Source organism: Panthera uncia, chromosome E1, assembly GCF_023721935.1.
Source record: "Panthera uncia isolate 11264 chromosome E1, Puncia_PCG_1.0, whole genome shotgun sequence".
NCBI classification, from domain to species: Eukaryota; Metazoa; Chordata; class Mammalia; order Carnivora; family Felidae; genus Panthera; species Panthera uncia.
Window position 1 is genome coordinate 55,113,195 of NC_064814.1, and position 25,204 is coordinate 55,138,398.

General features: G+C 51.6%; 1 protein-coding gene and 1 long non-coding RNA gene across 2 annotated transcripts in view; one reads left to right on the top strand and one right to left on the bottom strand.

Annotated features, from left to right (window-relative positions):
• NTN1 (netrin 1) overlaps positions 1–25,204 on the bottom strand; it is a 157,252-nt gene that overhangs the window by 96,602 nt on the left and 35,446 nt on the right. The gene's annotated exons all lie outside the window — the stretch shown is intronic.
• On the top strand, positions 12,152–12,929 carry LOC125927605 (uncharacterized). Its single transcript, XR_007459385.1, has 2 exons — positions 12,152–12,434; positions 12,751–12,929. It is a non-coding gene; the product is annotated as an uncharacterized LOC125927605 (long non-coding RNA).

Below are 25,204 nucleotides of genomic sequence, written 5' to 3' on the forward strand. Positions count from 1 at the left end.
AAACATATATGACGTAAAACCCACCGCCCTGCCGGCTTTTTTTTTTTTATTGTCGTAAAACATACATGACGTAAAACCCACCGCCCTGCTGGCTTTCAGGGCACTGCTCGGTGGCATTGAGTTACCTTCACCCGTCGTCAGTCGTCACCACCGTCCGTCTCAACAAGTTCTTCATCTTCCCCGACTCAAACTCTGTCCCCACTGACCACCACCTCCCCCTCTCCCCCAGGCCCTGGAGTCCACCATTCTGCTTCCCGTCTCTGTGACCTTGACCGCTCTACGCACCTGCTGTTAGCACAGTCGCACAGTATCTGTCCTCGGGGGTCTGGCTCATTGCCCTCAGCATAACGCCTCCAAGGTGCCAACGTATCGTAGCTGGTGTCAGCACGCCTTTCCTTTTTAAGGCCGAATCGTGCATATCCCATTATGTTGTGTTTATCCATCCACCCATCAACGGACGGTTCAAGACCCTGCCTCCAACTCTTTTGGGGTGCGTACCCCACCGATTACTTTCTTAGAAAAAAATTTTAATGTTTAATTTTGAGAGAGAGCGAAAGGGGCAGAGCGCGAGCAGGGAAGGGGCAGAGAGAGAGGGAGACACGGAATCCGAAGCAGGCTCCGGGCTCCGAGCTGTCAGCACAGAGCCCGAGGCGGGGTTCGAACCCATGAACCGTGAGATCATAACCTGAGCCGAAGTTGGAGCCACCTAGGCACTCCCCCCACCGCCACCAAGTACTTTTCAACTTCTTCTTAACATAGAATATTGGCCCGAGGGGCACCTGGGTGGCTCAGTCGGTTGAGCATCCGACTTCAGCTCACGGATCGTGGGTTCGAGCCCCGCGTCGGGCTCTGTGCTGACAGCTCGGAGCCTGGAGCCTGCTTCCGATTCTGTGTCTCCCTCTCTCTCTGCCCCTCCCCTCTCTCAAACACAAATAGATTTTAAAAAAAAAAAAAAAAAAAAGGATTTATAACACAAAATGCTTGTACCAGTTTATACTCCTGCCTCCAGGGTATCTGACCAAAACCTCATATTCTCTTTTTCATTGCAGCCGTCCTAGTGGCTGTGCAGTGGTCGTGCCCTGGGCCCTTCATGTGCATTTCCCGGAGGACCAATGAAGGTATTATTTCCTCTCTAGTCTTAGCGACAGGTCGCAAGCCCCCAAGAAGAAGGCGCAGCAGGGATCTCAGTGTCTTTCTGGGCTGGATCTTCAGCCTCCCATGCAGCCGCACAGGATGAAATCCAAGGCCGAGCTGTGTTACACGAGACGAGGCTAAGCCTTCTGCTCACCTGGCCAGGCTGTTGGGGTGGCCCGGGGCAGCATCAGGTGTGGCCAGCCCGCCGCCCCTCAGTACCTCTTTGCCCATAACGGTGTCCCAAGGGCCAGGCCTAAAGGCTAAAGCCAAGAGTGCTCGGATGTCACTGGGCCGCACTGGCTCATGTCAACAAACACAAGCGTGCAACTCGTAGAACAACAAGTTCCTCTCTGGAGCACACACACCGCAAATAACGGAGCATTCCGCAACGGGAAAAGGACGGAAAGTCACCCGGGTCTGGTCTTAAGGGTCAGGCCAACCAACTCCCTGAGCCAGACCTGATCCCTTGGTCCTCCCAAATTCAACACAGTTCCATCTAGCGGGCATTTCCGGAGGTCTCTACTAGGAGCCACACATTGGGCTGATGATGCTAGGGTCACAGACGTGGAAGATGGTCCTCGCCTCCGGCGAGCTTTACGGTCTCCAGGAACATACCTGATATGAGAGCAGGATCCGATAAAAGTAGTAAGGTATGGACATAGCACAGGCAGGACATCAAGACTATAAGGGAGAGAAAATGTCTGGTTACAGGGAACCAATGGGGGTAGGGAGGCAGGGGGTTTCAACAGCCTCTGAACAACAAATGGGGCATCTCAACCCCTGGAAACTAGCAAGGAAGGCCCTCCAGATGGGGAACAGCACACGCTTAAAGACACGGGGAAGTCGAGGTTGGTAGAGAAAGTTTCAGAACTCTCGAAGAATTGTATGTTAGTGGTGATTATTTCTAGGTAGAAGAGGGGTTACTCGGTTACTTTTTCTTCTTCACGTTTTTTTGCTCTGTTGTGTAATTTTTTTATTTTTATTTTTATTTTGAGTCAGAGAGAAAGAGAGAGAGAGCAGGGGAGGGGCAGAAGAATCCCAAGCAGGCTCCACACTGTCAGCACGGAGCCCGATGTGGGGCTTGAACCCACAAACTGTGAGATCACGACCTGAGCCAAAATCAAGAGTCAGACCCTCAACCGACCGAGCTGCCCAGGTGCCCCGTTTCATTTTTTTTTTTTTTTAATAACACTGATTAAAATTCAGGAAAGAAACAATTCAACTTTAAAAAATATGATACGCATGGGGCACCTGGCCTACTTCAGTCGGTAGAGCGGGCGACTCTTGATCCTGGGGTCATGAGTTCGAGCCCCACACTGGGTGTAGAGACTGCTTAAAAGTAGATATATGGTATATGATAATTATTCTCCTGGTACATAGGCAAAGATTTTTTTTTAATAATAACTATTGGGCAAGAGTTTAAGGCATTCTCCTATGTTTCTGGTGGAAACAGGATTGCTTTAATCTTTTTGGAGAGCAAATTTAAATTTTTTTTTTTTAACGTTTATTTATTTTTGAGACAGAGAGAGACAGAGCATGAACGGAGGAGGGTCAGAGAGAGAGGGATACACAGAATCTGAAACAGGCTCCAGGTTCTGAGCTGTCAGCACAGAGCCCGACGCGGGGCTCGAACTCACGGACCGTGAGATCATGACCTGAGCTGAAGTCGGACGCTTAACCGACTGAGCCACCCAGGCGCCCCGCAAATTTAAATTTAAAGCTTATCCTTTGACCTGAGAATTTCACCTCTAGGAATCTATTATACGGAAAGTCTGAATTTACACAAATATACATCTAGGACGTTCGTCGTAGAATTTTTTTAAGGGGAAGGAAGGAGGGACAGAGGGAGGAAAGGAAGGAAGAAACAGAGAAACCAAAACAGCCTAAGTTTCTAACAATAGCAACTTGGTCTTAAATAAATGATTCTAGGGGCACCTGGGTGGCGCAGTCGGTTAAGCATCCGACTTCAGCCAGGTCACGATCTCTCGGTCCGTGAGTTCGAGCCCCGCGTCGGGCTCTGGGCTGATGGCTCAGAGCCTGGAGCCTGCTTCGGATTCTGTGTCTCCCTCTCTCTCTGCCCCTCCCCCCGTTCATGCTCTGTCTCTCTCTGTCCCAAAAATAAATAATAAAAAAAAAACGTTGAAAAAAAAAAATGATTCTATACTCGTAAAGTAAGACTGTATGCGACTACTGAAATGATGTTACAGAATATTTAATAACGTGGAAAAAAACATTTCGAAGGAGGCGCATAAAAAGTCTAGGTTACAAAACAGTATGTGCAATTCTATTGCACCTAAAGATTCAGGTGCAAAAAAAGGAATAGGAAAAAATACCAGAAGAATGTATGCCAAAAATGTTATTGGTGTTTTCTCTGGATCGTAGGACTTCAGATCGCTCTGTCCTTTGCAGTTTTCCCTATTTCCTTAGGGAAACAGATCTCTCAACTAACGCACCTGGCTTTCGGAATCAGAAAGAAAACGAATATCAGCCTAAGTTAACACTGAGGGGCAAGCGAGCGAAAAATCGCTCATCCCACCCGAGCACCCTAAGCTCCCTCATACCCACCAACCCACCAACCTTCCTGGCCCACATCCCAGTTACGGATGGTGGTTGGTCTCTTCCTGCGCTGGGGTGGCTGGAAATGCCCCGCAGCATCCCATGGCCTGCTCCAGCCCAGGTCCCGCAATGACAGCATCGGGCCTCGTGGATGAGGTTCCTGCTTGGTGCTGTGTCTCTGCCAGAGTCTCTCTGCAATGACAGCCCCCCCCACCCGGCCCCCACATCCTTGAAGACCTATCGCACAGCAACACCTCCATGTCCCATTGTTTGCGTTTCAGCTCACTGTGATGGCAAGACCACACAGGTGCCCCCCTGACGGCATCGCTGGGGATGCCGCATGGCCAGGTAAGACTCGCCTGGCCCATGCGTGATGCTGAGGAAACGAACAGAGAATCAAGGACAGCCCTGGTGGATACAGGTCACATGACCAAGTAGTGTCAACCTCGTCTCCAGGGACAGAGGCAGGAGGGATCATTTATCCGGCAAACTCATTAGTAAACAAGGCCAGGTGACAATAAAGAAATGAGTCAAGGGGAGCCTGGGTGGCTCAGTCGGTTAAGCATCCGACTTCAACTCAGGTCACGATCTCGTGGTCCGTGAGTTCGAGCCCCGCATCGGGCTCTGGGCTGATGGCTCCGAGCCTGGAGCCTGCTTCGGATTCTGTGTCTCCCTCTCTCTCTGCCCCTCCCCCATTCATGCTCTGTCTCTCTCTGTCTCAAAAATAAATAAACGTTAAAAAAAATTAAAAAAAAAAAAGAAAGGAGTCAAGGCCCCACTTTAGAGCTGCAATAAACAATGTAAAGTCCTTGACTAAACTCCATTCATTTTGCTCAAGGGAATCATCAGACCCTCGTTCAGAACCTGTTTATTCCCAGTTTACATTCAGCATCCAATGGTTCACCTGTTCCCCTTCTCACAGAAATCAGAGTAAGTAGATCAGGAACAGAAAATCAGAAAAGGGGAGCCAAGGCTTATATTTATACAGATGTTCACTGTAGCTGTTTTTGTCATAGCAAAACACTGGGAAAACTTAAGTTTTCGGTACTTATCGGTAACTGTGTGAATAAATTAACCTGCATTCGACCGCATAATGAGAGATTCATAGGTGCTGATTTAAAAAGACTGGGTGGCTCAGTTGGTTAAGCGTCTGACTCTTGATTTCGGCTCAGGTCATGGTCTTGCAGTTCACGAGATAGAGCCCCTCGTGGAGCTTAGCCCAGAGCCTGCTTGGGATTCTCTCTCTCTGCTTTTCCCCTCCCCTTAAAATAAATAAATCAATAAAAGACTGTCACAATATAACAAGTGGAAAAAAAAACACTTTATCATGTGACAGTGTGTTTCAATTTGTATTAAAAAAATACAAAGATGTATATTTAACACGTGTCCTGGTACAAGCATCAAACCTGTCTGGAAGGATACAAAGTTGCCTTTTTCAGAGTGAATAAATAGTCTGTGTGAGAGAAGACACTTTTTATTACAATGTTTGAATTTTCCGCTTTTTAATTTTTACTTTTGTTGTGCTTGAAAGGTTTTCCATGCTCATGGATTATGACTTCAATTAAAATAACAATTTAAAAAAGAAAGGAGAGGAGAGGGAAGTACTCTTTTGGAAGCAGACTCAGTGACAGCAGAAATAATTGATAACAGACAGCTTGGGAACAAGACAGAAGATACAAGGAAAATTTAAGTAAGTCAATCCTGTGAGAGAGAGAGAGAGAATGAAGGTAAGAGTAAAATAGAATTCTGGGACCTACAAGTCAAATAGATACACAAGACCCTGCATTGATCCCTGGTGATGTTACTGTATGATAGAATAATTTTTAATTATGAACTAACAATTCCTCTGAAAGATCAAAATTAGATTGCACTGAGCACTCTTTAAGCAGAAAAGTTTGAAACACTAGAGATATTCCCTCTTAAGGCAGAACTAAGGTAAGGATGTCTGTTGTCATCCTTGCTATCCTATTGCCTTAAAGTTGTTCTGAAGAGTGTAGCCAACGCAATAAGACAAGAAAAGAGAATGAACAGCAGATATGCTGGAAAGAGACAGAACACTCTATCAAGATGCTATGATCGTATACAATTAAACCCAGGAAGACAGTCCTACAGTTAAGTGAGCAGGCCTATTCCTAAATAAATGCATGAAAATCGACTTCTTTTATATATGCCAACAGCAAACAATTAGAAAGGATAGTGGAAAATGCCATTCACCTTGGCTGCAAATATCTCAAAATGCCCAAGTACAAACTTAAGAAACCTACACAAGAAAACCACATGAACAACATCCACTGAAGTTTCAGATGAGAAGATCCAATATTATAAAGATTCCAATGCCCTCTACATTCATCTAGAAATGTAATGCAATTTCAATCAGAATCACAGAGGAATTTTTTTTTTCCAAGTTGACCAAATCAGTCTAAAGTTCATCTGGAAATAAAATGCAAGAGAACAGCCAAGGAATTTTGTAATCATGGGATTCATGCCCTAAAAATAATTAAAATATTAAAACAGTGTGGAACTGGCAACAGAAAATAGATTCATATCATTGGACAGAGAAAAAAAAAAAAACCTCCAGAAACAGAACCAAAAGTATGTGAGAATTAACACATGGCAAAGGGAGCGTTTTGAACCAGTAGGAAAAGGACAGTCAGGAAGAGGTAAGGTTGGATTCTCTACTTCACAGGAGACATCCGATCATTTTAGGAATGCATTCGAGATTTAAGTGTGAAAAGTGTAGCTACAAATGTGTTAGGATAAACTAAAATGTAGACAAAAATCTATAACATCTTAGAGAATCACGAGTCACTAAGAATGATACCAAATGCAGACGTTTAGAAGAAAACATTTAGAAATGTCTCCACATGAAAACAAAGCTTTTTTTTTCCTTTTCTATTCTTTCTTTCTCTCTTTCTTTCTTTCTTTCTCTTTCTTCATTCCTTCCTTCCTTCCTTCCTTCCTTTTTAACATCAACAAGCACTAAAAGCAAAACTGAGGAGTAAAGGGCAAACCGGGATAAAATTGTTTGCGGTCGATATGACAAACAATTTACATCTTTGATACACAAAGATTTCTTACAAATTCATTTTTACAAAAATATGAAATCCCCCCAAGGAAAAAATACACCAAAGGTCACGAATAAGCAATTCCCCAAAGAAGGAACACAAACAATTAAAAAAAATTTTTTTTAATGTTTATTCATTTTTGAGAGACAGAGTGTGAGCAGGGGAAGGGCAGAGAGAGAGGGAGACACAGAATCCAAAGCAGGCTCCAGGCTCTGAGCTGTCAGCACAGAGCCCGACGCGGGGCTCGAACCCAAGAACTGTGAGATCATGACCTGAGCCGAAGTCGGATGCTCAACCAACGGAGCCACTCAGGTGCCCCAAAACAAATTTTTTTTTTAAATGACAATATGAAGTTCATCAGTGAGGGGACGGGAAACCACTACTCTTTTGGGCCACTGAGGAAAAGAAGTAAAACTCATCGGACAAGCAATTTGCCAATATGTGTAAAAGATCCAAAAGATTGACAAATGGACATATACCCTCTAACCCACTGACTGTGGTTCTAAAAATCTGTCCCAGAGAAATAAACAAACATGCGCACAGAGGCTTCACTCCAAGGATGTGCCCTGCATGCTGCTGGGAATAGAGGAAAACTGGAAACTAGTGGGAAATGGGCTGGAAGTTGTGGTACATTCATGCACCGAAATGCTAAGCAATCATCAAAATTATGTTGCAGCCCAGGAGTCAAGGTATCATCCAGTTTCAAAAAGCAAGATACAAAATAGTGAATGTGTTCGAATATGAAATCCCTGTTATTAGAAGCAGGATGTATATACACATTCATAAGTGAAACACGGGCACCTGGGTGGCTCGGCTGGTTGAGCGACTGACTCTTGATTTTGACTCAGGTTAGGATCTCACAGTTCGGTTGGTGGCTCCAAGCCCTGCATCAGGCTTGGCACTGACAATGTGGAACCTGCTTGGAATTCTCTCTCTCTCCCTCCCTCTCTCTCTGCCTCTTCCACACTTGTGCTCTCTCTTTCTCGAAAAATGAATAAATAGGGGCACCTGGTTGGCTCAGTCGGTTGAGCGTCCGACTTCTGCTCAGGTCATGATCCCACAGTTCGTGAGTTCAAGCCCCGCGTGGGTATCTGGGCTGACAGCTCACAGCCCAGAGCCTGCTTCCGATTCTGGGTCTCCCTCTCTCTCTCTCTGCCCCTCCCCGACTCGTGCCCTGTCTCTCTCCCTCAAAAATAAATAAACATTTAAAAATATTTCTAAATAAATAAATAAATAAATCTTAAAGAAAATAAGCAAAACACAAGGGCATATACCGAAATTTAAATACATATACACCAAAAGTTTCCCCAGATGATAGAATTAGGGATGATTCGTGTTCTTTCAACTTGCCTGCCTTTTAAAAACGCTCTTTAATGACCATACCTCTGAAATAAGAAAAAGCATTTTTCAAAAGGCACTTGCAAAAGACACCCCCATTCATAGCAGCACTGTTCGCAACGGCCCAAAGGCAGAAGCGACCCGAGTGCCCAGCGACGGATGCGGAAACGCAAGGTGGTCTGTGTGCATCGTGGGATATTATTCAGCCTTAAAAAGGAAGGCAACTCGGACACCTGCTCCAACACGGATGAACCCTGAGAGCGTTCTGCCGAGTGAAAATCAGCCAGACACAGAAGGACAAATGCTGTACAAATACTCCACTTCTACGAGGCTCCTAGAAGAGTCAGATTCGTGGACACAGACAGGAGCACGGTGTTGCAAGGGCCTGGCGGGGAGGGGCACAGGGAGCTGGCACTTGCTGGGGACACAGTTTCAGTCGGGAAGGATGGAAGTTCTAGAGACGGACGGTGACGACGTAGCACAACAATTTAAAACGCATACGTTTGGGGCACCTGGGTGGCTCAGTAGGTTAAGCGTCCGACTTCAGCTCAGGTCATGATCTCACAGTCTGTGGGTTCGAGCCCCGCATCAGGCTCTGTGCTGACAGCTCAGAGCCCGGAGCCTGCTTCGGATTCTGTGTCTCCCTCTCTCTCTGCCCCTCCCCTGTCATGCTCTGTCTCTGTCGCAAAAATAAATAAAAACATTAAAAAAAAAATTTAAAAAAACAAACGCATACGTTTAAACACACAAATTTAAGATGGTAAATTTTACGTTATGTCTGTTGACCACGATTTTTTTAAAAAAGGCTCGATACACAAAATAGTTCGGTTGTTAAAGCTTGGGGTGGGAGCCTCAGTTCTTTAGCAAAGTCGCTTAGAAGAACAGTTCCGTCTCCAATAATGCCAAATAAATTAGGTGTTATTATAGACAGTGAGACATGACCAACACGACACTTCGGAGAACTTTCTCCTCTGCCCGGCACCCAGGAGGCCCCCTCTCGAGCTGGCACTTTTTCAGCCCTTCTTCCTCCGGGCAGCTGTGCCCACCAGGCTCAGGGCCGAGGGGTCCCACGGGGGAATGGTGGGGGCAGCAGGGTCCCCCCTCCCTGGCCGCCCCCCTCCTCCCTCCCCTGCAGCAGCCTCAGAGCGGGGCAGGCGCCCGAGTGGGGCCGACCCTCCGTCAGCCCCGCCAGCCTCCCTGCCCCCTTCTCTTGGCTCCCAGTCCAGAGGAATATTGGACTTTCTTCTGCTTCTCCCCCTCCTCACAAAAAAGGCCGAACGTTCCCCAGGCACTTGGCCTGATTTCTGTGCCGGAGCAGAGATGGCCGGGAAAGGCAGGCAGTGAGAAGTCAGCCCCAGTCAGTTCTCGAGGGCAACTGCCTGGCACGCCTCCCGCTTTGCAAGCCAGCATCGACGTGCCCGTCTTTCTGCTCCTCGGTGGCCAGAGGTATGAAAGGACTTTCTCGCTCAGGGTCGCAGATGGGAGTCCCTAACTGCTGGGGGGCGGGGGGGGAATGAGAAAAATCCAGACTGGGGCGCCGGCCCCTGGTTCCCCACCAAAAGACGATCAGTGTCTCAAGCAGCAACCTCTGTTCACAACCCGTGGCCTGTCCCGTGGCCTGTCCCGTGGCCTCGGCCATGTCCCCCCCGTGTCCTCAAATGCCCATCTCCCTGCGGGGCCTCAAAAGGACGGGCAGGCACGTGGGTCTCGGGATTTCCCGGCCCAGAAGAAAGCCGTGTTAATTTTGCTGCTGTGTCCGGATAGCTTTGTTAGTGTTTAAAAAAACAACCCTGGCCACTCTAACAAGTGCTGGCCAGAAACAGCAGGAGGCTGGCGGCAGGAGCCAGGTTAGAGCAGGGAGAGGGGACCCCCCTACCCTCACTCCTTAACCCCAGGAAAAAGATGGTCATGTGCAAGCAGCTACAGCTGTGAACACAAGCCCGGTCTCCAGCCTGGTGATGTTCAGGGGGAGCGGAGGGAGGAGGCCCCAGGGGGGCTGAGGACGGACACCCAGGCCCAGGGGGGGCCTGTGCCGGCAGGGGGGTGGTGGGGCTGGGGTGCTCGAGGAGGGAAGGGGGCGATTACCACTCAGGGTCTACCAGCAGCGAGAAACCTACCAGGAAGGGGTGCATCTGAGAAAGACTCAGCCAACTTTCATCACAGTGTGTGATCTGCCCGAGAAACGATCATCATCCAGAACGTGGCTCCTGCGTGTGCCTCAAGGTGTGAAAAGGGAAAACTGCAGGGTAACCAAAATAGGTACGCCGATGTAATGACCCCAGCTCCTCCTGCCTGGCTTTTTTCTCAGATGTTCACGACAGAGGAGAACCTGTCCCCCGGCTGGGAGCACCGACTCCCCAAACGTCACCACCGTTCACACAGCCGCCACCCAAGGTCTGGGCGTGGGGCCGCAGAGAGATTCATCAATCAACCCCACCACTTAAATTTTTTAGCCACGTCACGCTTTGCAGGGTGGACAGGCGCGCGAGAGGTTTTGGTGACAGTTGGCCACAAGGAACCCGGAGAGAGGCCGTTTCTCTGGATTCGGAGTCGTTCAAACTCTTGGTACTGGAAGGAGAACAGATTTTCAACCCCGAGGTCCCCCGTTTCTGCTCCCGGCCAGCTCGGAAAATAGTTACCGTGACTCAGCCAAGCTGCCAGCCCCGTCTGAAGACCCAAAACCTGCAAGGAAGATAATTGAAGCAGAAAAACCCTCCATCTGGGACGATTGAATGTGTTCCAGGCTTCCGGGTCTGCCCTGAGGTCTCGGGCTTCAAATATGCTCAACCCACCCAGGAGTAGCGCAGCGGCCGACGCGGGGCCGGCCCACCCATCTGTCTGGGGTGCCTACTGAGCCTGGGTCGCTGGGGTTCTAGGAGCTCCAGAGAACTGTACGGGACCTCAGAGGATTCCTGAGGCCAACCCCTTGTTTCTTAACAAGCCCCAGAGAAGGGCAGGGCTGGCCCAACGTCACCCAGGGAGCTGGTGCTAAAGCCAGTCCTGGGACGCAGAACTCCTGACCCCAGCTCAACAGGGATCCCTCCACATCTCGTTGTAGAACAGGTGGCCCAAGACCCCTGAGGCTGGCCTGCAGATAGACCCCCTACCGAGGCACGGCCCCCCCCCCAGCCCAGACCTCAGCTGTTGTTCTTTCCTCCAGCCTCCTGCCTGTTCACCCCCAACACCAGCTTGGTGGAACCGGGGTTCTGGCAGTGGTGTGGCCCCCAGCTCTGGACACGGCGGCCCCGTTCTCCAGGACAGTCACTAAGAGCCGTGCCATGGCCTCAGGGAAGGGAGGGGACAGCAGCAGGGAGCACGGGGCTGGTGGGGCTGGTGGGGCGACACCTGCTTCTGAGCAGACTGTGAGCTCCCTAGGGGGGCAGGACGGCCAAGGGGCAGCGTGCTGAGAAAGGAGAGTGATGGGTGTCCCTGGGGGGAACACCTGAGGGGACCTGGAGGGGACCGCACACGCACCGGGGCATCCTGTCCTTCTTCTTCTGGCCCTGTGCCTCTCAAATGTGGGGGGGTCTACTTCTACTTCAGACTCCCCCCAACTGCTATCTCCCTGCCTCAGTCTCCCCTCTTAGCTCCTGTGTCCACCTGGCAACCACAGTGATCCTTCCACAGCACAACTGAGTTGCGCCTGCCTCTCCTCCACTGCCTTCCTCCTGCTGCCGTCACAGCATCCAAATGCTGGAAACGGCCAACAGGGGCTTACGGGGTGGACTCTGCCCCCCGTCATCTCTCACCCCTCACACACAGGTGCCGACCACGCAGCCTTTTTGGGTCCTCAACTGCCACCACTGGGCCCCGTGCCTATGACCCTCTCTCCCTGAAATGCTCGTGACCCCCACCTGCCTGGCCAACCCCCACCTGTCCTTCTAATGTGGTCCGTAAGACAAGGTTCCGGAGCATATATCAGCAGAAATGTACCTCACTTGGACTCTACCACTAACTACAAGAAGCCACCTGGAAGGCTCCTGCTTACAAAGTGCCCCAACTTGGAAATCCCACATTTGGTAACCCTGAGAGCTGGGGCTGGGGGAGGGGGGAGAGTGGTCAGAAGAGGTGACAGTTCTCCCCGAGCAGGCACTGCTGTCCTCTCCACTAGGATACAAGCCGTCTGAGAATGGGGACTTTGGTTCAGTTTGCTCCCTGCGGAATCTCCAGCACCATGAACACACAGTGGGCACTGGAGCCCTACTTGTTGATTGGCTGAATGAAAACAGCCATCACGGCAGCTCCCATCTGAGTACCCGACTCTGTGTGGACGGCGGGCAAAGTCCTTTCTCATGTGTCATTGAGGTCGGCAGTTTTGTCGTTTCACTTTCACAGACGAAGGTACTGAGGCTCAGGGGGGTTAAGGCAGGGGCCGGAAGGACTGGAAGCGGTCCTGTGGACCCTGTTCTGTAGATGCAGAAGGAAAGTGAGGCTCTGTAGCAGAGACGCTAACTGTCCCCCTGCCCATCCCACCCCTTCCTCTTAGTCATGGGGTTTTGTGGCCACCCGTCTAGAGACCATACTTCCCAGGATGCCTTGCATCTAGGTGTGGCCATATGGCCAAGACTGAGGCACATGGGGTATGACCAGAAACGATAATGTGCACCTCCCATGCCACTTCCTTAAAGAAACTGCTCTCTCTCCACTCTCCTGGCAGGGCTGGAATGAAGACAGGGTGCTGGGGGACCAGCTTTCACCACGACATTGAAGACAACACCCACGGGGCCGGTGGAACAACAAGACAGAGGGCTGGGTCCTGCCCGGGTGACGTCATGGAGAGAGCTGCCCACCTCCCAGCTATTAAGTGAAAGAGAAATAAACATCCACTTTGTCTGAGACCGTGTGTTCTGAGGCCTCTGTGTTCCAGAAGGCAAGCCTACCGCTAACCAGGGGTTCCCTGCCCAAGTCCCACAGCTCATTCCATTTGTCTGTTTCCTTAGCATCCTGGTACAAGGGAGCGGAGCTGCTGGTCTCACGCGTGTTGCTTTAAGTACCAGAAGGAAGTGGTAAAGCTCCAAAATACAAAAACAAAACAAAACAAAAAAACCCGAAGCTAAGAAGCCCCCAGGACTGCCACGCAGGGAGCTGTGACATGTCCAGAGGTCTCCTCCCACCAGCGCTCTGCAGAGTGGCAGGACAGAGGAGCCCGCACTCAAAGGCGTATGGCTCCCCAGATGGAAATCTCCCGGACAAGCCACTCCGCGCTCCCTCCAGGGCCACCCGGTGACAGCATCTTGTGAAAACCTCACTCGGGTGGCTGTTTCTACACTGGAATGACGACAGCCGGTGGAGCTCGCGTCTTCCTCCCCCAAAATGACTAGACAAAACGGCTTTTGAGTCACATCATCCTGGGCCTTTGTGAAAATGTTCTCTTGCTATTCCCAGCATGTCCGTGGCAGCTACAGGACACGTTATCTCATGCAAAACACGTGCTCCTCCGAAGTTAACAACTCCGCGTCTCCGTGAAACCTTATCCTTTTAAGAAGGTATGTGGTGAGCTCTCCACTGAAAGGGCTGTTGGGCATCCAGACTTAAAAGCAGATCATCACCCTCACTGGAGATGCTTTTTAAACCTGGGTCCCACGTGCTTGGCCAGCCTAACAGCTATTCAAGGGACACCCTGCAATCTCTCAAGATGCCTCTAAAAGACCAGGGCCCAGAAGCAAATGCAATGTTCAAGGCTTCTGTGTCTCTCCCCAAGCAAGCAAGGTCTCTTATCCCTGTGGCCAACGAGACCCTCCATGTGCCGGGGAATGGTAAACTCAAGCCAAAATGGCTGAAGAGAGTTTTGCGGGTCTGGGTCACTGAAAGGTCTAGCGGTAGAGCTGGGTTCGTCCAGGGAGGTCCTCAAGGACTTGGCTTCTTCCATCTGTCCTAGCCCTTGTGGTATCATCCCAGGGTGGGTGTCAAAATGGATGCAGCAGCTCCAGGCTTTGTATCCACATGCCACACCATCTGGGGTAAGAGAGAAAGGGCTGGCTTCCGGCATCTCCTCCGGAAGAGTGAGGTGCCTCATCACGAAAGCCTCCAACCAATGTGCTCTTAGGAATCTAGCCCAAACTGGGTCACACATCCGCTCGTGAGCCGACTCCTGTAGCCAGGGAAATGCTGTGTGTTGACCAACCATGTGGCACGAGGAATGGAGTCATCCTGATGGGATCAGACAAATCATAGACAAAACCCACCAGGACCACAGCCCACCAGGCTGTAAAAGGGAGAAGAAGGGATGATGAAGGCATTGGGCAGATGATCAGCGGCCAAAGACTGCACCGGCTTCCTCTGGCGGCCGCATCCCACATCTGACACCTACAAATGTTCCCTTCCCCTAAAATCCTTAAGTCTCTCCGATAATAGGGGGACCCCCCCCCTTAAAACAGCGAGTAAAGGGCTGCTGTTTCTATGAAAACCAAACTGGAAAAACAGCACAAGTAAGTCACTACATTTACAAAACTGCTGTCAACTGAGATGTGGAGGAGGTCTCTGGGAAAAAAAAAAAAAACTGGGGAGACGTCGTAAGAAAGAAAAGATTCTGAACTCAGATAACTTCACAAGCTTCTCCACGGGAGTCATTTCACTTTGATAAAAACTGGAGACCAGAGACCATGCATTGTAGGCAGGGTTTCTGCAAGAAAGAATACAGGACCCAACCGGCAGACCCAGACTCAAAGAAAATGCCTTGGCCCTTCATCAAAAGCTTGGCAAGTGGGTGTCCATTCACATGTCTTAAAGTCAAATATTTAAATGTTTATCTGACTTATTTGATTATTTGGCCAACTATTGCCTTCAGCCGGGAAACATTAAAGGGCTCCCCCCGCAACGGCTCTCCCAGCCCACACACACCCAACTTCCGGCCATTCAGAACTTTACTGGCCAGTCATCAATCTCTTCCTCAAAGGAATAAAAATGTTGACAAGGGCAGGCCTGAGCCTACAACTCCCTCTGTGCCAACAGGTCTGCTTTCTCGTTGACGCTGATGATGGAAAGAGGTACTTTATGACAGTGAGTGTGGATCTGTGAGGCAGGTGGGAGGACCAGCTGGGAGGGTAGTCAAGTCTCCGGGCGAAGAAAACTTTTTGCATGTTGGCAATAAGAATGGAAAGAAGCAGGTGTAAACAGGGCAATACAAATCAACAAGACTAGGTGATCAGTTGACGAGTCAAGGGCTCCTGGGTGCCTCTCGTTGGCCCACACGGAGGAAGTACATTTTGGTTTACAGGCGAGATTTCAAATGTTCTAAGCCTGAGATGACACTATTTGAAGTTTCAAGAAAGACTAGAACATGGATGGATAACTTGGAACCATTTACATCTCCATGCTAAGGATGAATGGAGTCATTGACATAAGGGGTCTAGAAGGCTAAGTGAATACCAGGGCTTACCCCAGAACCAGGGCACCCACATCTCAGGACGTGGAAGAGGCAAAAGCCAAGGAAGGAGAGAGACAAGGCCTGAGCAGAGACATGGGGACACACACCATGGCCATGAAGCCAAGGGTGAAGAGAGTTCAGTGGGGAAAGAGAGGTCCATTTAGCCAAACGTTTCAAAGAGGTCAAGCAGGGCCACCGGATTTAGCTATCAAGGTCAGTGGTTACCTCACTTAAAAAAAAATTCAACTGTGTGGGGTCCCACAAGAATCCAGGAATCATGGCTGCCTGGGGGCCATTCCTTCGGGGGCCAGAAGCAGTTAGGAGGGGTGTTAGGGGGAGGGGATGGAATTCAAGGGGAAAGAAACAAGGTTTACCCCTGAAGCCATCAATACAAGGGGAAGAGGAGATTAGCTCCCGGCCCACCCTGTTAGGCAAGACACGTTCTCAGGAGGGCAAGGAAGGAGCCAAAAGCTCAGGAAGCAGTGTTTCAGTCACTGATGAAGCAGCCAGGCTGGAGAAGGTGGAGCACAAGCCACCACACTCTCCCCTTGGGGACCTGCCACGCAGTGACAACCCACCATCCTCCAGAAGGGCTCCTCTCCCACAGCACGGTGATGGGAGTCTGCAGAGGAAGGCTATCTGCAGGGGGAAGAGGAGCTGAGGTCTAGTGGGACCTCATTTCCAGGATGCACAGAGAACTCCAGGAGCAACGTACCATTGGACTTCTGCTCCTTTGCCATTTCAGGTCCTGCTTCCTGCAGTGGGTCTCCACTCCCAGGGCCCAAGGCTGGTGTGTGGAGGGGAGAAGCTGGGGAGTCACGAGGACCACAGAAGCCAGCAGGAACCTCCTTTCCAACGGATGTGCCCCAGACTCCTAAGTCAGTTTCTACATACCCCCAAAGAGTGGGTTCAAAATAAAGCAGAAGGAGGGCGGGAGGGCGGGGAGGGTAAGAACAATCAGCATACTGAGTGTTGACAAGGAGACCTGAACCACTATCTGGGAAGGGGGGACACATGAGCAACAGAACGTGTTATGGAAAACATCTTCTTTGGGATGACCTTCACGCTCCCAACATGGAGCCCAGGGCCCCAGAAGCCTCCACAAATACTGATGACCAACAGATGATAACTGAGCTTCAGCCCGGCCACACCCACTCAGATGGATTCTTGGCTCTCCGGTATGACTCAGGGTTGGATCACTTGTCTGACATTAGATGAAAGGGCGGCTTAGACACCATCTCTTCTGTCTTAAATTCCCTCCAATGGCCTCTTCACCGTCTTGCCAATCTTCCCGGATGTTTTACTAGCCGTTAAAGTTCATCCTCCCCAACTCTCCCCACTCTGTTTCTACCGGATACATCAGGTCGATGATGATGGTGATGACATTGATGGCGGTGATGATGACGGTGCAACACCCAAAAAACAAAGGGTGTCATCTCTGTCTCAGCTCATTTGGTCTTCACAACTACCCTGGGGGGTGGGAGTTGGGGATTATTGCCTCCATTTTGCAGGTGAGGACACTGAGGCTCAGAAAGGTGAAGCGACTTGCTCTATGTGCTAAAAAGAACGGATGGTACCTCCGGCCTCAGAAACCTGGCCTTTTTCCCTCCCAGCCCAGTGCCCCACCTCCAATATCCTGTTGCCTCTGGATGCCTTCCCTCTCACCTCTACCACATCCGACCTTCTGTTCTCCTGGGTCCGCTCCTCAAACAGTGTAGCCCCAAACCTTGTCCCTCTTCCTGGCCAAAACCCACATCATTTCTTCCATTTCTTTTCTTTTTCTTTTTCTTTTTTTATATTTCCATTTCCAGCTGGACAGTTGGGGCTGGCTGTCCACATTTTGGAGACATTTCATCTCCAGCTGTTATCAGGTCTTTCCGTTCTCCCTTCCTTTGTTAATTCCAAGATGCCCCAAACAGGAAAGACAGCAATAGCATGGTCAATCCTACATTCACCCAACCGTGTGACCATGACCTGCCACAGAACAGGGCAGGGTGCTTCTCCAGGAAAGAGAGGGGGGAAATCAGCAGTGTGGCTGTTTCGGCTTCAAAAATGAATCCCCTCCCCTCTGACTTCTTCTATGCAAGGTGAGCAAGACGCTGGAACCCACACTCACGACTCAAAGCTCAGAGTCGAGGCACTCTGAATCGTCACCATTTAGGAATGTGCCAATGGTCTACACTGGATTTCCTCCAGTAGATATAGGGGAGCTCCCCCAGCAAGAAAGCACCTCTAACAGCATGGAGCCAGGAACACCCTGGGTGGTGGCAGGTGGTTGATAAAGGCACCCAGGAGGCGAAAATAACTGATGGTCAAAACACACAAATTGGTAACCGCACAAAATGCATGGCTCTTGTGTATTCATTTTGGACTCTGTTTGTTAGACATGCTGAAGGCTGAGAAACTATAGGAAAGGGGACGTGTCCAAGCATCCCCATCGCTGTGCCCTGAAGCAATCCCCAGCTGTGGCCAGTTTGTGTGCACAGGATGGGGAAGACAAGGGACTCCGCAGGCCACTCCTCTAAGGTTGACTCCATTCCACTTTGATTCTGGGGCCCCCTTTTGGCAGCAGAGGTGGTGGCTGTCTCGAGTGTCAAAGGGCACCCCGTGGGCATACACCTTGCAAAGAGGGGAGGCTCCCATGAGTGATGCCAGCCGGCCTTGGGCAATCACTTCTCCTCTTTGACCGGCAATTTCTAAAATACCTCAAGGGGCCCCAGGATTTGGTGGCATCACTTCAAGGGCAACTCTGGGGCTGCGGGGTGGCTCAGCCTGCGACACCTCCCTCCCTTCAACACAAGCAACTCTTTCTTCTTTTCTACCTACCCGGGGTCCCACAGGATCCTGTCAGCTAGACGAGTGTTTGCCAACCACTGACTAGTTACCCCATCGCCACCCCCTAGGGTGGCGCATTCTCCCCCTGACTTCTGTCCTGCCTCCTGCCCTCAGTGCAGGGCCTGTCGTGGGGCCACACCTCCAGACGGCTGCAGGCTGACACCGGGCCACAGATCCCCCTGGCCTCAGGCCACAGGGCTAACGTCCCTGAGGTTCCTAAGGTCCCTCCCAAGGCGGCCAAGGGAAGCAGTAACGTGGAAAAACTGACCCACAGAAGTAGGTAACTCGCCCAAGGTCGTACCAACGATGAACAGGTGGGGCCCGGATCTGAACCCAGAGAGCCTGGCTCCAGAGTTCACACCCTTAGTCAAGCCCACCAGGCTTGACCACAACATGGTGAGGTTGACTTTTCGAACGCGCCAGACCGTTCCACACCCGCACGCACGCACGCACGTTCCACTAAGACCCTGGCGTGTTGGGGAAGGCAGGCTGAGTACTTGTCTTAAGGACCTGCCCCCGGGGGCTTCTGAGTATCCCAGGTGGCGGCAACTTCTCGAGCCCCTGGCTCCGTTTAAGACGTTTACATCCAGCCCCAAACCTTGGGTGTCAAGTCTGGCGAACAGGCTCAGAGAGCAAGCTTGGGTGATGTTGTTGTTGGACGAAAACTAACCATAGCGACAAGGCAACAAAACCAGTTCTCCCCCATGGGGCTGGTAAAAGGGCTGCACAGGCTAGCGGAAGATGTGTTTTTCCTCCCAAGGTGGCTACTAAAGAGGACAGGACACTCATCTGGGCCTGTCGACCCGGGGCTGTTTGGGGAAAAACAAAGAAGTCGGTTCCGTGTTTTACAGTCACACCTCCAAAGCCAAGGAGTCGTGAACTTGGAGTTGTTTTTCCAACGGCGGAGACGACTTTCCACTGATCCGCACACCCGCTCACCCGCTCCACGGCTCTCCTCCGTAAGGAATGACACACATTTTCGAGAAGGCTGGCCAGGTGAGGAGTTCAGCCCAAGGCCGCGTGCAGACACACACTCGCTGACCCTTGAGGAGCATGAGTCACAAGCACCGAGCTCCAACCAGAGCGAGCTGGCCGCGTCCCATCCCTAATCCCTCTGAAAAATGCAACTGCTGAACTCACCCACCACCGCTGTCGCCAACCTGTTTGGCGTTGGTTGGATCTCAGCGCCGCGAGCTGCTTCCGGCACCACTGCCTGCTTCCGGATGCCCCCTGTGCTGCCTGAGTGGTGCCTTCGGCTCGAGGTCCCCTGACGTCCTCATTCAACGCATCCACCGATCCCTGGGCCTCTTGGGCTGGGCACCGTCCCCAGAGAGCTCAGGGCGCTGCGATACTGGTAACAAGAACTACGCGCCATCCAGGCTCTGTCTCCAAACAGCTTCCCTCTTCCCCGTGTCCCTCCCAAGACCACTGCAAATGGTAGGGAACCAGCTCAGGGGTGCTGAACTCCCTGCACCCGGGAGAGCTGGGAATCCCAACGGGCAGCCACACCAAAGAGAAGACCACAGCCACCTTCACGGCAAGCACTTTCCAAGCACCTGTTACGTGCCAGGCACTGACCAAGCCGGATGCTGCTGTCTGTGTCCCCAGAAGGCACCAGCGAGATCAACAGGTGCCACTTCCGGAATCCTTCTCCGAGGACTGACCTTGCGAGGGAGTAAGCACCTGTCACCGGAGGGGACAAGGGAGGTTAAGTGGCGGGATCAGATGTTGGATAATCTCTAAGGTCCTCTGGACGTCTTACATTGAATAAGTCTAGGGGCGCCCGGGGGGCTCAGTCGGTCTGACTCTTGACTTCAGCTCAGGTCATGATCTCACGGTTCATGGGATCGAGCCCTGCGTGAGGCTCTCTGTTGAGTATGGAGCCTGCTTGGGATTCTCTCTCTCTCTCTCTCTCTCTCTCTCTCTGCCCCTCCCCCACTCTCAAAATCAATAAATAAACTTAAAATCTTTTTCAGTAAGCCTATAAAAATCTGATGCAAAGAAAGATGCACACACACACACACCCAGCCTACCACGGATGCCAGTGCCCCTTCCTTGGTAGAGATGGAAAAACTTCACCCCAGGCTCTTCCAGGGACAGAGCTGCCCCAAGATTCAGGCCCCTGGCCTGATGAACTCTCCGGGCAGGAGGCGACAGAAAACTGTCACAGGCACTTGGTTGAGTTCGATTTCTTCCCAAACGACTCGCTTTCAGGCTCTGGAGACCACCCCCACAGGCATCTTCCCCCTGTTCTGCCCCTGTTCTCTGCACACAGGAGGCAGGTGTCTGGGCCCAGGTGGGAGAGCCGACCCCCAAGGGCCACCGCTGGCAAAGCCGGGCCCCCGTGGGCCCTGCCTCCTCCTCGCGGGCCCTCCACCGTGCAAACCAAAGCGTGCTGCCAGCCTGCTTCCAATATCCGCTCGTCCCTCGCTGGCCTACCAGCCAGACGGTCCCCCCACCCCTTTCTCTTTGAAGAAAAGTGATTTAATTTCATGAGACTTTGGGGTAATCATGTTATGATCTTCAACATTAACCAGAACCAACTCCCTGCTACAGGAGGGTGGGGAAGGAAAGGGGAAGAAAAAAGTAAACAGTCCCATTCGGGATTGCCAGAAATGAGAGGAAAAAGAAAGTCACAGCAGCTGCTTTGCTGGTTCCCCTGTTGAGGACGGGCCTCTGCCAGAAACGGGGGCCTCTGTGCCAAGGTTTCTGGAAATAAGGAAGTTGGGCTTGGCAGGGCCTCCATTTCTACAGGTTAATCAGCTCAATTCAGGGGAGGGGGCGATACTGGTTTTCAGTCCTCAGCCTCCCTCTTCTTCCCACCCCACCCCCAGCTGAGATGACCCAACATCCTTCGGGGGGGGGGGGGGGGGGCGGAGCTCGGGCCTCCCTGCCTCCTCTCCGAGGCCGGGATGCAGGGCTGCTCTGGAGACCAGGTCAAGCGGCCACCTTGGCCCTCCGGGAAGGGCTTCCCTTCCACTCCCCCGCCCACCTCTCCCAGCTCTTCAGGCGACAAAGTGAGGCTTGGTGAGAAGGTCGGGTTGAGGGGAGGCACGGAGGAGTCAGGAGGAGGGGGGCTTCAAAACCAGAGAAGGAATCATTCAGGGCACAACCCCAGAACAGTGCATGTAAGGGTTAGCTGCAGCCAGCGAGGAATTCTCATGAACAATGGTCCTTCCTGGCAGAGAGTCCAAGGGTGTGGTGCTAGCTTGAAAAAAAAAAAACACAGCAAATAACCCAGGCTCCAGGGCCACCGGGGAGGGGGCTGGTGTGAAGCTGGAACGCTGGGGCCAGGGCCTTCCCGCCGGGTCACACGGCCCCAGAGACACCTTGGCAGACCTCAGCTCTGTTCCCCGGCCCTGGCTCCCCTCCCGTCTCTCGGGGTAGCCGGTCTGCTCAGACCCCACAGAGGCCTCTGCCGGTTTCCCGGCCCCTGCCCACGGATGCCGAAAGCACAGCGCCTACTAGAGGCTGTGGCGAGCGGGGACCACACCGCCGCCATCCGCCCGGACCCCCCCCCCCCCCGTGTCCATCCAGGTTTCACGGTGGGACCCCGAGCGTCTGAAGAATCCTGGCAGGGAACAAAGACCCCGGACGTGACTCTGGAGACATATTCTCGTGGTTTCAGTCCCTCTCTAGGGTGCAGGGAAAAGAATACAAGAGAAATGGGCCACCAGGAGATGGCATGTTGCCCCCCGCCCCCCACCCTCCACACCAGGCTGCTGGCAAAGGGCACGCGTGGGGTCTTTCCCTCCGCCGGGCAGGCAGGTGGACCACCCCCCGGACCCAGGGTCCGGTCTAAGCCAAGTGCGCTGGCCTCCATGGGGCAAGACGGTGCTGGCTGGAGAAAACTGTAACTCCTTTTAATAACATTTTTTGTCTTTGCAAACACGTTTCGGGTCTTTTGTTTGTTTGCTTTTCGACTTCATATAAAAAAAATTTAATTTAAGATAAAGGTCAAACAGAGTAGAACGGAGGGATTATAAAGTCTAATTACCAAGAACGTGAAGAGATACCATTAAACTAGAAAAGTGATCAAAACAGGCTTAGAGCAAGCCGTCGACCACGTCAGGAGCTTAATGTGGCCTTTCCAGAGACGGCCCTTGAAACGCTCGAGAAATACTGAAGAAAATCATCTCTGTCCAAGGGTCTCGGTGTTCATTCCGTGTTATATCAAAACTAGATCTGTGTCCCCTGAGACAGCAGACTCCTTCGGGCAGCTGACGAAGGTGGAAAAGAGCTGTGGGCTGTTCCTGCAATACGGAAAGTTCTAGGAGGCTGGAGGAACTGAGGTCTGTAGGGAGGGGGGACCAGAGAAGGGCTCTTTGGGAGGCACTGTGGCGGTCGCTCGGGGCAGGAACATTCTGGAACAGAGTAGCCCAGAAGTCTTGGGAAGCCCCAGTTGGAGGTCTAGCCGCCCCAAAGCAATCCATAAAACACTTATCTCTCTCTCTCTCTCTCTCTCTTTTTAATGTTTATTTATTCATTTTGAAAGAGAAAGAGAGATAGAGAGTGAGCAGGGGAGGGGCAGGGAGAGAGGAAGAGAGAGAATCCCAGCCCGACGCGGGGCTCGAACTGACGAACCGTGAGATCGTGACCTGAGCCGAAACCAAGAGTGGGACGCTTAACCGACTCAGCCACCCAGGCGCCCTAAGCACGCGTCTCTTAAAAGGGAGCTGCAAGTCAGAGGCCGCTTGGACGAGTGGGGACAGCACTGAACAAGGAAGAGGTAAGAGACTTAGCTTCTAATTCCACATACGCTTGTCCAAGGTCTCGGTGGGGGGGGGGGGGGGCACTCAGGCTAGAGGAGTCGGGCTTGCTCTGTGTCGACTCCGTGTCTCTGTGACCTCTCCAAATAGCAGAGTGAGTTTAGACAAAAGTAAAACAACTCCCTTTCTGGAAGGGAGGAAACAGCCACAGATGACATTTTCTGAGTCGTCCTGGCCAGCGGCTTAGGTAAAAGCCACCCCGAACGATCACAGCGAACATTTACTGAGCACCTGCTATGAACCAAATACGGCCCCAGGTCCTTGAAGGAAGTTACTGGACACACGGCAATCACAGGAGGGCACATCCCCATCACCCCGGACAGACATTAGGAGAGCGTGGGTCGCGGAGTGGCTAAGACACCTGCCCAGTGTCGCAGACTCAGTACTGATAAAAGTGGGGTTTGAGGGGCGCCTGGGTGGCGCAGTCGGTTAAGCGTCCGACTTCGGCTCAGGTCACGATCTCGCGGTCTGTGAGTTCGAGCCCCGCGTCGGGCTCTGGGCCGACGGCTCGGAGCCTGGAGCCTGCTTCCGATCCTGTGTCTCCCTCTCTCTCTGCCCCTCCCCCGTTCATGCTCTGTCTCTCTCTGTCCCAAAAATAAATAAAAAACGTTGAAAAAAAAAAAAAAGTGGGGTTTGAGCCTTAGATGCTGGGACAGAGGGACAAGACTACGTGCCTTCCAAGAAGGAGGTGTGGCCGCAGGACTGCCAGTGTGCCCTGGCCGTAACAGTCCTTAGCCACGTTCCAGGAACACAGAGACTGGCTCGCCCTCTTCTCCCAAAGGGCTGCCCGCTTATATCCAGGCTCCCCACTGACCCCTTCCCAAGAGGGTGGTCCCCAGGTGGTTCGTTTGACCTGTGGCAAAACATGGGGTCTCGGTCCACTCCCCAGGGGAGACAAAGGTCTCCAAGGGCCACAAATAGAGGGTCAAAACCTCAAACATTTTTTTCTCCAATGTTTGCTTATTTTTCAGAGACAGAAAGAGACAGCGTGTGAGCGGGGGAGGGGCAAACAGAGAGGGAGACAGAGACTCCGAAGCAGGCTCCAGGCTCTGAGCTGTGAGCACAGAGCCCAACGTGGGGCTCGAACCCACAGACCTCAAGATCATGACCTGAGCCGAAGTCGGACGCTTAACCGACTGAGCCACCCAGGCGCCCCTTAACCTCAAACATTTTCTTAACATGTCGATCAACCTCACAGTCCTTCTTCCTTAGAAACAGCTGGGAGACCCATGAAACACCCCTGCTTGAGCTCTGCACATCCATTCTCCAAGTTGCCTTTTGGCCCTTCTGTCCCCAGATCCCTAAGTTAGGTCCCTGAGAAGCAGACAAGGCAAGACCTCTGAGGTGAGGGACAGGGAGGCCCAGGGAAGATAGCACTCAGAAGACAAATTCTCCTTGAGCAAGAAATGACCTCCTTGGCCCTACCATTCTGTTTCTCCCAAGGTGAAAGTGGATTAATCCACATGCAGACCAAGAGTTTACATGCAGAGTCTGCTGAGGGCTTTTAAATTATGAAATATGAAAGGGAAAAAAAAGTTCATTCTTCTGCTTTGCAATAACAACCAATATTTAAAGACCAGAAGGAAATGTCCCTAAAACTTAATTCCTACACATTTTTTTTTAATTCCCATAACTATAAACTAGCTGAAGAGACCTTTCAAATGTTTTAATAGGAAAATTCCTGGGAGGGGAAGTGAGATCTTGGTGTCTAAGAGGTTCAAATTTAACAGCTAAGAAAAGCGTCTCAGCAGCCCGCAGTCCCCACAAGATTGTGAAATTCACCAACACAAGGCTCCTGGTGCTTCCTATGAACGGTGGAAGAAGCCAGGCTGGTTAAAAAGCAGACGAGCCTATTCCTATACGCGTGGAGGGGTGGATGCGTGTCCAGAACGCAGGGTGCCAGGCGAGGAGAGAGCTAGGGGTCAGTTTGTATAGGTTGGCATGACTTGGGAACCTGTCACTCTCTATCCTTCCCCCTGGATCCCCTGCTAAGAACTTGAGGTTGAGTCGATACACTGTTCCCTCCCAAGGATCTAAAGTGAGAAAAGATCGAGCGATCGATTGATGGGTCAGTAGATAGAAGATCGGAAGCAGGGAACATAATCTGACTCTCTATTCACACCAGAGAGGTACTTCGTAAG